The 17,814-nt window shown below is 33.8% G+C and overlaps 1 long non-coding RNA gene across 1 annotated transcript; it reads right to left on the reverse strand.

The window, feature by feature from the left end:
• Nucleotides 1-228: 228 nt before the first annotated feature.
• LOC142871381 (uncharacterized) lies at nt 229-16,501 on the reverse strand. Its single transcript, XR_012919632.1, has 3 exons — nt 16,420-16,501; nt 10,815-10,915; nt 229-397 (listed from the first exon to the last, which is right to left on the reverse strand). It is a non-coding gene; the product is annotated as an uncharacterized LOC142871381 (long non-coding RNA).
• Between the last annotated feature and the right edge of the window lie 1,313 nt (nt 16,502-17,814).

Below are 17,814 nucleotides of genomic sequence, written 5' to 3' on the forward strand. Positions count from 1 at the left end.
TTTATTTAATGCCCAGTAATTTAAGTTTCAAAAAATATTTGATAAAATAGTTTTCACTACTAATGCAAAGTGATATTTTATCAAAGAGATATATTTTATGTTCAAAGTGAAACTATTTTAGAATGTACAATTGTAGATAAAATTTGACCTTCATATCATATCAGCAAAATATTCCATTTGAATTCTGAGAATATGTATTCAAAAATGTTGGGCTTTAAACAATTAGGGTTTTTAATTTCATCACATAAGAAGAAACATAAAGTTGGGCTGTCCAGGGTTAGTACTAAATCAGTGTCATCAAGTACCCAGGCTGTTTGTTCTCGGTCATTCCTTCCATGCTTATAATATGCACAGTCCCGAGATGGCTACTGGAGCTCCAGTCATAATAGCGATATTTCTGAAAATAAGAACATATAAAAGGGGAAGACTATGAAGAAAAGGCATGCACAGGCTGTTAGCCAACAACAGCGCCAACCTCCCTCCCCTGCCCCTTAGGAAACTTTTATGAAAGTTCCACTCAACCATTTTTGCCTACATCCATTACACAGAAGTTAGTCACATGGAAGCCACTGTAAAGGACAAGGGAGAACAATTTTTTAGCAAGCCACTTTACTGCACCCAAAACAATGATGATCTGTTAACAAGAAAGGAGGAACTGGGAATGGGTGGGCCACTGGTAAGTTGTACCACAACATAGACTGAAAGATGGAAAAATGAATATGTTTTGTTATTTTTATTAAAGAATCACAAATTCCCTTTATGACCTTGCTCACCTACATTTGGAATTATCTCCATTTCTACTTCCCATTTATCCACATCCTACCTACCAAGCACACCCTTCTTGATATGTAATCTCCTCCCATATGTTCTTGATCTATTGAACCTACAAGTGGCTGAATGTGAAATGTTTGTTTTTCTAAATATCACTTCAGATCTTTTGAACAGAAGTAATGTTTTCTCATCTATTAAAATAATTATCTTATTTAATTTAATCATTATATAACATTTTTATTACTACCCTCTGTATATTAGAATGGTACAGTGTGAAATTCTCATCAACTATATTAACCCAAAAATTCAGTACCATTTAATACATTATACTTAATAATATCGTAAATTTAAGTTATTCTAGCTGTAAGTATATAATGACTTACTGATCATAAAGGTCTAAGCTAAAAGAAAACACAGCATGCTTGAAGCTAACAAAGCACTACTCAGGAAAGACCAAAAGGGAATTTAAAAAACCTAGATCATTTCATGCACGTGAAATTCTATTTCATGGCCTTATTTTAAGCTTTCTAAAGCTTTGTGAAATGCAATTTAAAAGCTCAATAAAACACCTTTATACACATACAAGAATAGCTAAAATTCAAAAGAACAAAAATGCCAATTATTGTTGAGTAGTGGAACATTTAGGACATTCTTCCACTATTGATGGGAATCTAAAATTGTACTACAGTTTTAGAAAACAGTTTGTTTCTTATAAAGTTTAATATGTACTTACAATGTGTCCAATCAGTTCAACTAAAGTCAAATCAAAACATGTTCACAGAGCAATTTATATCCACCTGTTTATGGCAACATTCATCATAATATCCCATATGTTGGAACATATATAAAATCAACTGATGAGTAGATAAATAATGACAAATGGATAACAATGGAATATTCTGGATATATGTACCAACATGAATTAATCTTAACATCATCTTTCCAATTTACAGAGCTAGACAGATACTATATACATTTTATGATTCCATTTAAGTGCAACTTTAAGGCAAAATTACAGTAACAGAAAGCAGGCCAATTTTATCATGTGACTGTGGCTAGGGACAGAGTATTAACTACAGTAGGCACAAGAGAAATTTTATGGGTGGTGAAAATAGCCTATATTTATTTGCTAGTGGTTACACCACTGGATTTATTCGTGTAAACTCATGGAAATTTGTACTTAAAATGAGTGAATTTTACTTTATATAAATGAAACCTCACTAGCAATTTAAAAAATGTATTATATTTTTCCTTTCTCTTCCCTTCCTTTCTCCTTTCCCTGCCTGAAAAAAAATAATAATAAGTCCAAGCCATTAGATAGAAATGAATAAAGTAGAGTCTTATGCTACTATGATAGTGAAAGTGGAACGAGCCACAGTGGTTCAGAAGGCAGTGAGTGCTTCCATGGCAGTGGGTGAGGGCCCAGCATAGAACAGTGCATGGAAACCAAAGGGCATTGAAAGTTCTTTGGGCTTGCAGCCTGTTGAGGATATACAAGTTCAGGTGCAGTTATATAGATAAACATGGAGGAGATCACCTGTTAGAAAACACAATATCACTTCTCTGATATTTCTGCCAAAAAGACAAGAAAATAAACTAAGGAGGAATATCAAAGAAACACAGATTTGGGGATTTTACACAAAATAATTGGCAAAAAAGGTCAAGATTTTTATAATCAAGGAATTAAGAGCAAAATGATAGAACCCAAGGAGACATAGCAGTATATTCAATGCATTCAATGATTCAATGCATTGAATTCAATGCATTCAACAATACCAGACCAGATCATTTAGCTATTAAAGACACTTTTTAGAAAATTGGTGAAATTTTAAGAGTATGTGAGAAGTAGATAGTAGTAACATATAAAAGTTCAAAATTAGATATTTTTATTGGAGCTATATAAGATAATGTTTTTGGTTGTGGGAAATATATACAAAAATATTGAGGCATCATATGAGTAATTTTCTCACAAATGGTTGAGAAAATTTGTAAATTCTCTGAACTACACTTTTTTGTAAGTTTGAGTTTATTTCTAAATAAAATTGAATTATATATTACAGATTTCCCATAATTAACAGGGTTATAATGTTGTAATACTCTGAGACAGATTAGTTGAATATGATTGATAGCTAAGTAACAATCCCTGATGTTTAATATTTTAGTTTAATATAAGAAACAGATGTTGATATTTAAGGGGAAAATCATACGAAGTATATTTGCTATATAAATATTGAATATCACCACATAGTATATAGTAATTCAATAGTTTTTCTCAGCTTAGACACAATTCTTATATAAATTATTTGCAAGATGAAACATTCCAAAGTGCCTTTTAATTATTTCTCAATAATTAAAGTTAAATTTAATACAATTTCTGAAATGGTAAAGTCAGCAATGTTATGCAAATTTTGCATTGCAAGATTTTGCATGTTAAACATGTAGAGTCTGATCTATGATAGAATGATACAATAATCTGTATTTTATACATTTTATTGATATATTATTTATATATAGCATAATTCACCTTTTAAAGTTATAATTTTATGATTTTATTATATATATATATATACACACATACACACACATACATCCACCACCAAAATAAAAGTAAAAATAGTTCAGTAACAACATCAAAATTAATATATCTTCTTACTTATAAATTTCAAACATTTTCAACATTAAAATATAAATATTCATGAGTTTCAATATTTGTTCATCATGCAGTATTCAGTATATACTTAACAGACAATAGACTACAGTCCTAAATTTTAATATCCTTTCTATCTATTTCTTTCCTTATTTGTATGCTTTTGAGACTTTGTGTTTTGGCAAAAGGATCCTAGGATCACTGAGCACAATCAACATAACTCATTCACCATTTCTTATATCATTCATATAATTAAATGAACATTAAATAAAATTATTAATGATACTTTTCTTCACTGCTCGTTTGATATTTTTTTCTAAAAATTTCTATAAATTATCAATCCATCCTGAAATTTTTTTTTTCATTCTAATTTCCTGGTCTTTCCGTTTATATTTATGGTCAAGTAAGATGTTTGTAAAAATGTGGCACATAGTCTTATTGACATCTTTTACATTTCCTCTCCCCCCAAAAATGGAAAGAAAAGATAAATTATAACTTAAAAACTAAAAAAAAACCTGTGTATTTATATTTTAAAAACCGTACCTTCTATTTCATAAATATATTTAATTCCATTATAATATTCTTGCCATCTTATAGAGGTTCTTAGTCTATTGCTATTGTTTTGCATTTAATAACAAGTATGTTAGAATTAAAGGACAATGAATACACATAAATATTTCTACCTATTTGTATGAACCCAGTAGAGTAAACAAGTGAAGAAAGAGCCCTTAGAAGTAATCTAGTCCTAAAACAACTAGATTCAGAAATTGGAAAAAAGAAATGTTGATTTTCCTGTTCAATAAAATCTTACTAATTGGAAAATCAACAGTGTTTCAAAGTTCCAAAGTTTTATTTTTTCTGAATTAGGTACTATTTCATTATCCAAAAGCATTGACAGTATTAAAGTATTTTATGTAGACTCATGCCTTTTCCGATTGCTCTGCATTTATTCTTTTTGTCATTGGAAGAAAAATGGTCTGCTTATGGAGCACTATCATATGATAGGTGTCCTATATCATTGGGTATTTATGAATATTTAATCAAACAGTAAATCTTCAAGACCACTTTAAATATTTTCTAGGGAGGAATTTATCTTAAAAACTGATAACTAAATTGTTAGGAGATACTCAAAATCTTAAATTTTCTACCACCACCTTAAAAATCAAATGTGTGTTTGGTGTTAACAAAATTCTCTCTCTCTCTTTCTCTTGTCATTTATTGAGTACTTGCTCAACAATACTATAACTTATATCCTTTTTTTTTTCCTACAGGCAGTTCTCATAGGTTAGGGAAACAAAATTAAAATACCACATTTCCTTTGCCCTGACATTTATAGAGTATTTGCCACAAGCATTTGTACAGAGGTGTCTGCCTATTGATCAATTGTTAAATTTCTATGTACTACATGTGAAAGGAGATTTTGAGGTTTTTTTCCCACAAAAAAAATACCATGGAATATTCTGTGTTCTTTTAGAAGCTAAATTTCACTGAAAAAAGGTAAATATTTTTAGGAACATTAAGTATATTTGTGACCATGTTGGAGGTGCTATCCTTTAAACACTTCATCAAGATGCACCATTGCATTTTATTCTGAAAATATTCTCTGTTGTGTCCTAGCAAAATATGAGAATCCAAGCTTAGACAATAATTTGTAAATTTAATATTCAAGAGCACAGAGAGGAGGATCAAGATGACGGACAAGAAACACCGCCAGAAAGAGTGTCTCTGCAGAAAAGACAAATTCAAGCAGAAATTTGAAAAAAGAAGCAAGAAGGCGAGCATACAGCAACCGAGGGCCAGAGGAGGGGTACCTGAGACACCGGGAGACTCCACAGAAGGAGGCTGTGGAGGAGAACTGGAAGCTGAGACCGCCAGAGCAGCCCAGAGACCAGAGGGAAGGGTAGGTGGATAAATCACCTTTCCCCTCCCCTGCATTTGGGACTCCTGGTGGGCTCCCCAGCAGGTGGAGAGACCTGCAGACACCAGCCCAGAGACGGCCACCGCCAGCTAGCGGTGAGCCTGTAGCGGACACGGCACCAGGTTCCCAAATCCCTCGGGGCACCTCCCTGTGCACAGACCCGGGCCACGCGGCAGGCGCCATATTGCCTCTTTCTCTCCTCCGCGGACCCTACCTGCGGCTGTCCAGAGAGACAATACAGCCACCAGCTGGAGGCACCTCCAGGGAACGGGACCTTCCCTTTTGGGACCCTACAGCTGACTAAGGGGAAATCAGATGGTGAGCTCCCTACCCACCAGCCCTCCCAGGTGCTGCTGGCACAGTGTTCCCAGGAGAACGGTGCCGACTCAGAGGCTGAGAGACACAGACACAGCTTGGGCTCCCTGTGAGTGAATTGGGACCAGAACTCCTCTCCATGGTGGGGATACAGTTTGAACTCTGGGACCCAGAGGTCGAACCTGCAGACCAGATCCCATGCACCCAGGTCTAGCATTGCCTGGGACACAGAAGGGATATTTGTGAACAGCCTGCTGAGGTGTGTGTGCCTCCAGGGGCAGATCAGCGTACTAGAGGGCAACCCTTCCACCAAAGGGAGGCCATTCGCCCAGCCCAGGCAGCGTTTCTGCGCAGGGAACCTCCCCGCCGGCATCACAATCCGGGGAGGCCTGGTGGCGTGTGGTCTGGCCTGCTGGCAGAGGCCCAGGTGTAGTTGGGGAGTCGGGGAGGGTGGAAAGAAGCGAGGCCTGCTCCAGACTGGGGGTCTCAGACAGCCCCACCCCCACAAGCAGACTTTCTGGCTGAGTGGGACCATTCCAGCCCCGCCCTGACAGCTTTTCCTGGAAGCAGAGAATAGAACATTGACCCTGCTAACAGCATTGGTGGTGCCTGAGGGCAGGCTTATCCAACCCAGCTCCACCCAGAACAAGAGCTGATAACAGGACACAAAAACAACAGCATAGCCTGTTCCTCCAAGCAAACGCCACCTACTGACAGGGACAGCATCCTGCACAGCCTTTTCACGGCACCCACTGACTCATTATACAGGGAGTGGTCAAATCTCACCCACAGACACCACCTAACGGCTCAGAAACTAAACAAGGCCTCTGAATACCCAAACAAAAACCTAAAGGAAAGAAACAACAACGGATCGACATGGGAAGAAATCAGTGAAGGAACTCAGGAAATATGAAGAACCCAACGGAAAACACACCCCCAAAGAGGAGCACCAGCCCCCTACAAATGGACACCAACCCAAATCAGGCAACCAAAATGACAGAAGAGGAATTTCGTATATGGATCATAAGAACACTCACCGAGCTGCAACAACAACTCAATAACCAACACAAAGAAACCACAAAAAGCCTCCAGGAGCTAGAACAAAAGTTAACTAAAGAAATAGATACAATGAAGAAAAGTTTAACCGAACTCCTGGAAATGAAGAATCAATTCAGGGAACTACAAAATACAGTGGAAAGTCTCAAGAACAGGGTAGATGAAACAGAAGAAAGAATCTCAGAGATTGAAGATAACACCCTCCAACTACATAAAACCATCACAGAGATAGAGCAGAGAAACAAGAGAAAAGAGCAAAGCATACAAGAGATGTGGGATTATGTGAAGAAACCTAATGTGAGGGTCATAGGGTTACCAGAAGGGGAAGAGGACAACACCCAAGGGTTGGACAAGCTATTTGAAGATATAATAGAGGAAAATTTCCCAGGCCTTGCTCAAAATCTCCATATACAAGTTCAAGAAGCTCAGAGGACCCCTGGGAGATTCAATGCAAACAAGAAGACGTCACGACATGCAGTCATCAGACTGACCAAAATATCAACTAAAGAGGCCCGTCTAAGAGCTGTAAGATGAAAGAAGCAAGTGACATACAAGGGAAAGCCAATTCGAATAACACCAGACTTCTCTAATGAGCCTTTACCAGCAAGGAGAGACTGGGGCCCCATTCTCACTCTTCTGAAACAAAACAATGCCCAGCCTAGAATCTTATTCCCTGCAAAACTAAGCTTCGTATATGAAGGAGAAATAAAGACATTTTCAGACAAGCAAAGTCTCAGAGAATTCACCAAGACAAGACCAGCCCTACAAGAAGTACTCAAAACAGTGTTATGCACGGAACACCATAATAAAAACTCACGAATATAAAAACAACCAAAACCCAAAGATTAAAGGCCAGATAATACAATGGCTCAAGAGAGAAATCAAAGCAACAACATCCAACCCAACAGAATGAACAGTAATCTACCTTACCTATCAGTTCTCTCCATAAATGTGAATGGCTTAAAGTCTCCACTCAAGAGACATAGGCTGGCTGAATGGATAAGAAAATACAGGCCAAGTATATGCTGTTTTCAGGAAACACATCTAACCTGCAAGGATGCATATAGACTAAAAGTAAAAGGGTGGAGATCAGTATTCTAGGCAAGTGGAAGCCAAAAGAAGGCTGGCGTGGCAGTTCTAATTTCAGACGATTTAGTTTTTAAGCCAACAAAAGTAGTGAAAGACGAAGAGGGTCATTATATAATGGTGAAGGGCACACTTCAACAAAAAGAGATAACGATTTTAAATATATATGCACCCAACTTAGGTGCACCCAGTTTCATAAAGCAAACCTTACTGGATCTAAGCAAATGGATTAATAGCAACTCCATAATCACCGGAGATGTAACACCCCACTGATGGCACAAGACAGATCCTCCAAACAGAAAATTAATAAAAAAGTAATGGACTTAAACAGAACCTTGGAACAACTGGGTCTAACTGACATCTACAGGACATTCTACCCACAATCCACTGAATATACGTTCTTCTCATCAGCTCACAGGACATTCTCTAAGATTGACCATATCCTAGGACACAAAGTAAATTTAAAGAAATTTAAAAAAATAGAAATCATACCATGTACCTTCTCAGATCACAGTGGAATAAAAGTAGAAATCAACCCTAACAGAAACTCACATTTCTACACAAAAATGTAGAAATTAAACAACCTCCTACTAAGTGATTACTTCATAAATGAAGAAATCAAGATGGAAATAAAAAAATTCTATACTCCTACACTGCTTGTGAGACTGCAAATTAGTTCAACCTCTGTGGAAAGCAATATGGAGATACCTTAAAGCGAAACAAGTGAATCTACCATTTGATCCAGCAATCCCATTGCTGGGCATCTACCCAAAAGATCCAATGACACTCTACAGAAAAGACACCTGCACTCGAATGTTAATAGCAGCACAATTCATAATTGCAAAGCTGTGGAAACAGCCCAAGTGCCCATCAATCCAAGAATGGATTAATAAAATGTGGTATATGTATACCATGGAGTACTATTCAGCTCTAAGAAACAATGGTGATATAGCACATCTTATATTTTCCTGGTTAGAGCTGGAACCCGTACTATTAAGTGAAGTTTCCCAAGAATGGAAAAACAAGCACCACATATACTCACCAGCAAATTGGTATTAACTGAACAGCACCTAAGTGGTCACATAGGTACTGCAGTAATAGGGTATTGGGCAGGGGGGAGGGGGGCGGGTATATACATATATAATGAGTGAGATGTGCACCATCTGGGGGATGGTCAGGCTGGAGACTCAGACTTGTGGGGGGAGGGCGGGAAATGGGCATTTATTGAAACCTTAAAATCTGCACCCCCATAATATGCCGAAATAAAAAAAAATATTCAAGAGCACAATATTTTACACAACTTAATATACTTAGTCACTTGAATTCCAAACCTCCTCTCTGTACAGTTAATCACACATTAAAAGTTGTAGAAGTTACCTGGGGATACTTCATATTCAGTTTCACTGCAGGTATTTACACGTTAAAAATAATGCTATTTAAATATGTATGGAACATATATAAGTACAAATCAAATGTAGCATATTTACATTTGATTGATGCCTATGAAGTAAGTTATTTACAGTTTCAACTAAATAAACATTGCTAGTTGATCCTGTTATTATTCACAGGAAAGAAGTACAACTCTTTATCCTATTGTTCACTCTTGACATACTGGAGCAATTGTGATTAAAGATATACTGTATAAAATAGCTAGATCTTTAGCTATAGTCTTCTAAAATGTTAAAAGAATGTGCATATTATTAATAATACCTTAATTTAATTTTCAAAAGGCTTTGTATTCTTAAAGGAAATGAGTAGAGTAATAAAAATCATTATGTTTTCCTTTCATCATTATAAATTTAGATGAAAATAACGTATAAAGAGTATAATTACAATTTGATAAATATTTGATAATTATAAAATATGTCAGAATAACTCACAAAATAAATTTTAACCACCTACCCATAACTCAAAGCATATTTGAAAAGAAGGTTTTTCTTGAAATTTCGGGCAAACTTCCTTACTAAGAAGGAAACAGACTCAAAATTCCCCAATATTTTTATTTTCTCTGTAAAAACAAAGGCCTAGGTAATTATCCAGAGAGGAGAATGGTGTTTGTTTATTATAAACTCAGCAAACTTGGCAACTACTTTGGTATTTGCTTTGCTATAAGACAAATATCCCTTGCAATGAAAACATATCTTTTAAGTGGTTAATTTTGCCTCATTAATTTAGATGTCACTTTTTCCTGGAATCCTTTCATAATTTGCAAAGATTACATTAGGTTTACATCTATGAGAGGATTCTTAAGTTTTAAATAACATAAATGACTGACCGAAATGTTGTTGATCTAGAAGAGATGGAAGGCTGGAGAGCAAGACTTAAGGCTGAATGTAGAGAAAAATTAATTCAGAATTTGGAAAAACAATATTAGAACTCTCTGGTAAGAGCCAAAGTTTATCAATATAGATATGTTACTGGTTGTAAGAAATCTCCTGCTGGCAGGTAAGAAGCAAGCGTGAGAAAGAAACGTTGTCATGTGGAGACACATAAGGGCAATATCCTTAGTGAAGCAGAGCAGGACCACAGTAAGGAAGAAACTGTTAAATCTAACAGTCTTGCTTGTAGCCGTTTGCTATGAGTATAGGTATGTGGCCCTTTCTACTGCTAATGAGTCATAATTGCAAGTAACATAAATATTAATATTCAAAGTATAATCTATTTTGCAAAAATATTATGAGTAGCCAACAAGAAAAATTAGGATTGGGAAGCAAAATAAATCTTAAAATTGGTAGGTTTGACTTGTGATTTGGTGGAACACTGTCAATCTGCTATAAGTTAGAATATTACTATATTCAATTCTTCCTACTAATGTTCACTGCATTTTCCAATATTTGAGGGTTCACTATAGGCTATAATTTGTGTAAGTAGTTTAACTCCTGTTAAAATACAAAGATACAAATATGGTTGCTTAAATATGTCAATATAAATTCAGTAACTAAAATCTTAATTTACAAAGGCAATTTCAATCTCGCCAGCAAAACTAAAATATTCACCATTAGACAAATGAAATGAGCTTACCAGAAACAACATGTCTTCTAACATCCAGCTTGAATATGCTTTCCAATACAGCCTTTATTATTCCACCAAGGTAAAAGCAAACTGGAAGACATTTTCTATATCTGGAATATTTGTCAATAAACAAAGATGAAGACTCTCAGAGCAATTAAAGCTTTGTGTGTTTAAACTTTTTTTAATAATCATAATTTTTAAGTATTAAATGTTTGTGTCATTATCTTTCAATTTTAAAATGTTGTTTTGGCATTTATCAGTGTTATAATTCCTTTCATTAATGTTTCTATCATTAATATCAGTCATTTCATATATGTAATGTATATATAAATACATAACATTTATATAATATTCATTTCTATATGAACTCTTCTGATATTTAAATTTTGAATATATTATTAAATACAAATTTAATATAAATATATATTTTTAGAATCTCTGAAACTTTTAGCATAGCAATTGCAAAATATGATTTAATATTTATTATTATGGATTTTATGATTAAGGACTTGTAAAGTATTATAAAACATAAATAATATCTCATAATTTCAGAAAGTTTAATTTTTTATTTCTAAATCCTCAAAATTAATATATTCCAGGAATTTAAATACATAGCATATACTTCAATGATCACCCAAGAAAGATCAGACCTTTCTCATCTATTGCCATATATTTCCCTGTATTTTGCCTTCATAGAAAATCCCCAGGTGAGTATAAATGATTTTTATGACTCTGATCTAATGCCCTTCTTCTCCAGTAAATATTAAGTGCCACAAGGTCAGGTATAAGCGTTTTTGCTCATGGCAATACCATCAAGTCCCAGAACATTACTTGGAATAATACAAATATTCAACAGGCAAGAGCTGAATAAATGCTTAATGAATCAGATAGATACATAAATAAAGAGATTAAGGAGTATGAGGATCCTCTCCGTTACTTGCATGAAAACTTCATAATTTCAAGGTGATTTTGCTTTAAGATCTGAGTGGACATTTTACTAAACTATATATTTTTCTGTTTTACAAATCCCTTATTAACGGAAAGAAAAAACATTAGGGAAATGGAAGAGAAATAGAATTGTCACTTTTGGATACTGACTACATAACCACCATTTAAAACTTATGTAATCACATTTATTAGACTTTCCATAGTCAGGTACACTGGCAAGTGCTTTATGTTCTTTATCTCATAAAACATCACCAATTTTTACAGATGAGAAAACTGAATACAACAATATTAGTGAGTTTTTCTTACATTCTCACATATTATGAATGGCAAAGTAGAGATTTTAACTCATGTTCATTTCACTCTGAAGGTGCCTTTCTATCAAAAAGAATATGTATGTGGCAGGACAATTTTATTTCAGGGAATCATAAAAATTTTACATCTATATTAATACCTTATATTAATGTTTTTAAAATAACAATATATAATTTTTAGATTTATTTTTCTTAAGGAGATGTGAGAAGTACATTTATTTGACATCATTTTTATTGTTGTAGTTTGTTTATGCTAGCTTTAAATATTTTTTCTACCCATATTGGATTTTAAATTTTTAATTTTGTCACATTTATCAACACTTTCAGAAACATCCAAACTATTTTCTACAGGAGAATAACTTACATTATTTTTATACCCGTTTCCTTGGCCTATAGAATATAAAACTATTTTTAAGTATTTTAAATTTGTAGAAATAACTGTGACAAAAGCAGATGACTCTTGGTAAACAAATCATTTAAATGTGAGAAGAGTTCCATCTTACTATTGAATAATTTAATAACCCTTGTCAGCATCAGGCAGTATATCTTTAGGCAAAATAGAAAGCATGCATTAATCCAGAATGGAATTCTGTTTTGCATGCTTCCATTTTATAGCAAAAATTGAAGGTTTTGTTCCCCTGACACATAGTAACAAAATTCTAATAATGACAATTTTATATGAATACAAGCTCATTTATGTATTTCTAGCACCATATCAGAGTGCTGGATAACCCATATTAGATGCTGAGTGAATAGTTGTTTAATGGAGAGTTGGGTGGCTGGACATATAATTATAACTTCCAACCTTGGAATGATTCATTAACTCTATTCAACATCTATTTAGGGAGCACCTATGTTAACCAGGTATATTTATAGAGATTGAGAATAGAGCTATAATCAGAGTGAACAAAATCCATGCTTTTATGAAATTTACATTTTAATGCATGTGATATACAAAATAAATTGGTAAAGTATAAGAAAGTGGAATTATTAGCAATGAACTAACTATACATGGTGTAGTAGCCAGTGCAAAATAATTGAAAGCAAATATCTATCATTGATTAATTTTGTCCATCTTGCACACTTGGATATAAACAACTTAGTATATGATACTTTAGTAATAGGTATATTTTAAGATGATGATAGATAGAACAAGTGATCAGTTATACTTCTAACTTCTTTCCAAATGGAAAAGGCAATCTAAAAAGTTGACAATTGCACTGTTTTTTAATGTAACACCTCAAATACGGCAGTTTCGTATTTGACTGACTTACAGTCAGTATCAAACATGAAGATTAGCCAACAATAGTAGGTTAAGGAGACTTTCTGCAACTCTAATACTCAATTCTTTATTATTTAGAGCATTTTCAAGTGTGATCTATATGGAAGCTCTTGAAATCTGAGAGAGAATACTGATATCTATTTCCCTGGTCTTCAGTATTTTTTTCATTGCTATTTTACAAGTATTTTAATGTGTGCCTCACTGGATAATTAGATTTCCCCCACTGATACCTTCATCGTATGGAAACTTTGAACCTTTCATTAGAGTTACTTTTGTCTTAATAATTAGTTTTATTTCCCTATGTATATTTTTAATTATTTAAAGGACAAAGAAACAAATCTATGTAAACAGCATTGTATAAATCATGATGAAGGTTGAAATGAATGTACAAAGACTAAAAATTGTTTTGGTTGAAAGGGCTCTTAAAGGTTGAATAATCCAACTATCTCAATCATGATGGAATCTTTTTTTACAACATATTACTTCAAGGGTTCATCTAGTCACACTACCCAAATTCTTTTCTAAAGAACATTTAAAATGTATACCCTTTAGATGTGTTGTTATTTCTTCCTAAATATTTTTATACTAATATATCTCTCTTGATGCTGGTGGATTTCCAGAAACAGCTTTTTTATTTTTTCAATGGTCAAGAATCCCAGATTTAATCATCAGGCTCAAAATGATCTTAATCATAAATCTATATGCCTACATGCAAATTTGAAGATAAAGTTCAATAGTTCTAAAAAAATGAAATGGAAACCAACATTGAGCTTATAAACCTTTTTATAAAAAAGTAATACTTTAATATATATATATATTACAGTAGCAATAGTTATTTTTCCCCTATTTAGAGCAATACAAGTCTAGCATTTTGGCCTCAAGACCCCTTTACATTAAATCTAATAAAATATACTTTATTAGAAATTAAGACTATTAAAATTAAAACATAGTAATGTATCAATTCTTCTTAAAATAACAAAACACACATTTTACATAAACACATTTAACATTCTTTATGAGAAAAAATACATTATTCTCCAAAGCAAAATAAGCAAACAAAAACAGCAAAAAAAAAAAAAAAGTAGTGAGAAGAGTTGCATTGTTCAGGATTTTTACAAATCATTGATGCTTCTTATATCTGCTCTGAATTTAATTTACTGGGAAATTATATGCCATGTGGAAAACATGCAAACATACCTCTGGAAAACTCCATTGTATATTTTGAAAAATGCTATTTTAGAGATTTATTCATAATGATATCAGAATTTTTATGTGATTTCCTAGAAATATTATAATCTTTTTCTATGTGATTGTTAATGAGATGTTATTGCTCCTACTATGTTTTCTGAGACATTATGAATAGCTATTGGAAAGATTGTTGAACGATATGTTCTCTTATTATTTCTTCTGGCTTTTATTTTTGCCTTAAATTTGACACTTTAATACTGATAAAACAATATGAGATTTCTTTTTGTGTTTATATAGGCATATTATATTTGATGTCATTGTTGATTTTAATATTCAAGCCTATTTCATATTTATTTGTTTATCCCTTATACCTATCTCTATTCATTTTCTCTCTATTTTTGACTTCTTCCTGATTAATCAATAATCACAATTTCAATGTCTCCCCTTTGTTAGCATTTGGTCAAGAATACCTCTACTCTTAGTGGTATCTCTAGAGATTAAAATATTTTTCTTGATATTATTAATATAAGGAAAATTACAATATCATGATTTACTACTATCTCAAGATGCAATGTTTCTCCCATTCATGTGATTTTATATATTAAGCTCTGTGTAATTTATAGGTATTTTAACCACCTTTCTCATTCATCAGTTTTGAAAGTGATATTAAACAAGGCTCACAAATATTATTTTTACCTCTTGCTTGCCTTTTGTGGTATTATGATAATGCATTCTAGCTGCCCATCTATTTAAGTTTAACAGGTGATCACTTTTTATTTTTATATAGTCAATATTCAGTTACATATACACATATATACACACTTATGCTTCCACTTCTGCCTCTTTTATTATTTTTCTTCCCTGTTTTCCTGACCCATGATCAAGGATCATTTTTCTCCTACATGAATGACATCACTTTGATGTCAATGTAGTGAAAAATTCTAACAGGAGTCCTTAGTGTGAAATACATTATGATGACTCTATTTGATAAACCTGGAGTAGTTACTGTTTGTTGCTAATGTTTCCACCACAGACACAAGAATAAAGGGCCCTTATACTTTCTGTCTGATTGTGGCAACGAAAATTGGGAAAGTACAGCAGAAGAACATGGAAATACAGGGGAAAATATAGAGAAAGAATTTTTGCAACTCAAAAATAGCCTAGTAAACAGTGAAGAGCTGCTTTCCTCCTCTTAAAAAAAATCTAAAATTTGAGTTTTTAAAAAAGAACTTTACATATGTTGTTTCAAAGAGTAATCTTACATGGGAAAAAGATCCTAAGTTGACAGCTATTTCCTTTCGACATATTATTTTGGTGGATAATTTCTGTTACTCTTCACTTAGGTTCTACCCCTTAATCTCTATGTGCTTTCGTGTGTTTGTATTGTATACTGCTATGGACTGTCTTTCAGCTCACTAATTTTCTCTTAGTCTCCCTCTAATTACCTTTTAAACTCATCCATTCACTTCTTAATTTCAGTCATTATATTTTTCAATTCTGAGAAATTTATTTCATTTTTTTAACAGTTTCTTTTCCTCAGCTTATAATTTCAATCTTGTATTTCATCTTCTTGAGCATTACAAATAATAACTTAAAAATTAGTATTTAATAATTTTATTTTCTTTATCTTTCTTTGTTTTCTTTTGCTTTTCATCTTTTTGTTCAACTTAATTATTTTTTACTAGTCTTTGACTTGTGATGATTAGTCTATTTCTGGTGTGTACATGCTATTAGTGTTTTCCCATCATAGTCTCATATAAAAACTGACAATTTTACCTTCATTTCCACTATCTCTAGATGCAACTTTTATTTCCCCATCCCCCAAGATTTAAACATTTCCCATTAATCAATCAGAAGAGGAAAAATAATACTTAAAGGGACTCACAATTCTGGTTTTCTTTACTTTTCAGGATCTTAGCCCCATAAGACCTTACTAGCTTCACAGCAATCTGATGACTTCAGGGCACACGTTAAATATTTGCCAACATCAGTGACATAAGGATTCATCTTAGAAATGAGGAGCTGGAAAAATTTTCACTCCCAAGACAGAAGCCTGACAAACTGCACTTTAGTGACTTTTGTTGAACCCAGGAAACAGCCTGGGTCACAGAGAATGGAGAATACGGAAGAAACCTGAGTTTTTGCTTTCTTGCAGAACATGCTGCCAGATACTACATAAGCCCATAAGTTTAAATTTCTTACAAGAAAGTTTTAAAACTTCTTGTTTTGAAAGTTTAAAATTTTCCAAGGGAAACTTTAGGAGGTGTTGCATATGTCTACTACTTTGATTGTGGTGATGGTATTATGGGTGTGTGCACACACATGTTCAAACTCATCAAATTATACTCTTTAAATATGTGTAGTTCTTTAAAAAGTAAAACTGTTTAAGAAATCAATAGCATTTAAGTGTGAGTTACTGTGAGATTGTAAAGCTTCTGGTTTCCACAGTAATAAGGAGGTCCCTTCCTACTTGTAGGCTTTCCTTTAAGAAACTCTATCTGGTTCTCAATTGAAGAGAACCATAGATAATCCCCCTCTTGTGTGTCACTAGCTGGTGGAGAGGAAAAACAGCCACTACTGAAATCCATGTAGACTCAAGTTCCCTATTTCACTTATAGAACAAAAGAGGCATTCGCCAAGGGAACTCTTTATTGCAGGGCTGGAAGACCAGAGAAGTCAACACAAACACTCTGCCCAGAGTCATTTTTCTTATATCCCTTAAGTAACTAAGACTTGTGGGGGAAACAACTCCCAAACTGTAGCCTGAAGACATTGGTAGACATTCACTGCAACTAGAAAAAGGGAAGAGAATGAAAACAAAAACAAAAGCAGTATATCTATCCCAAGAGAAGGGCAGGGAAACTGGTGAAGGTTACACCCTCAACTCAGTTCCATAGGCTTAAAACTAAGGCTTGAGTTGATCTGAGAAGATTAGAACATCATAGAATGCACATGGCCCCCTCTCTCCACCACCACACTAGCAAGACTCAAGGATAAACTAATGGTAAGATGGAGTAGAGAGAGCTGCAAGAGAGAGACACTTTCAAAGAAGCAGCACAAAAGGAAGACCAGACAAAAACAAAGTCTTGCAGTAGGAATCTGAGGTCTCTGATGACCATCACAACAACAAACGCTACACAAAATCCAACTCCTGAATAGATTAACACAAATTTTCACGCTAAGGTCCCAAGAGAAAGAAATGGCACACTTTTCCAATCATTAAAAAGAAGTCCTTTGGATTCTGTTGTTCTAGACCACATATCCAGCTTTCAAAAATAAT

The sequence above is a fragment of the Microcebus murinus genome, chromosome 6 (genome assembly GCF_040939455.1).
Source record: "Microcebus murinus isolate Inina chromosome 6, M.murinus_Inina_mat1.0, whole genome shotgun sequence".
Lineage (NCBI taxonomy): Eukaryota > Metazoa > Chordata > Mammalia > Primates > Cheirogaleidae > Microcebus > Microcebus murinus.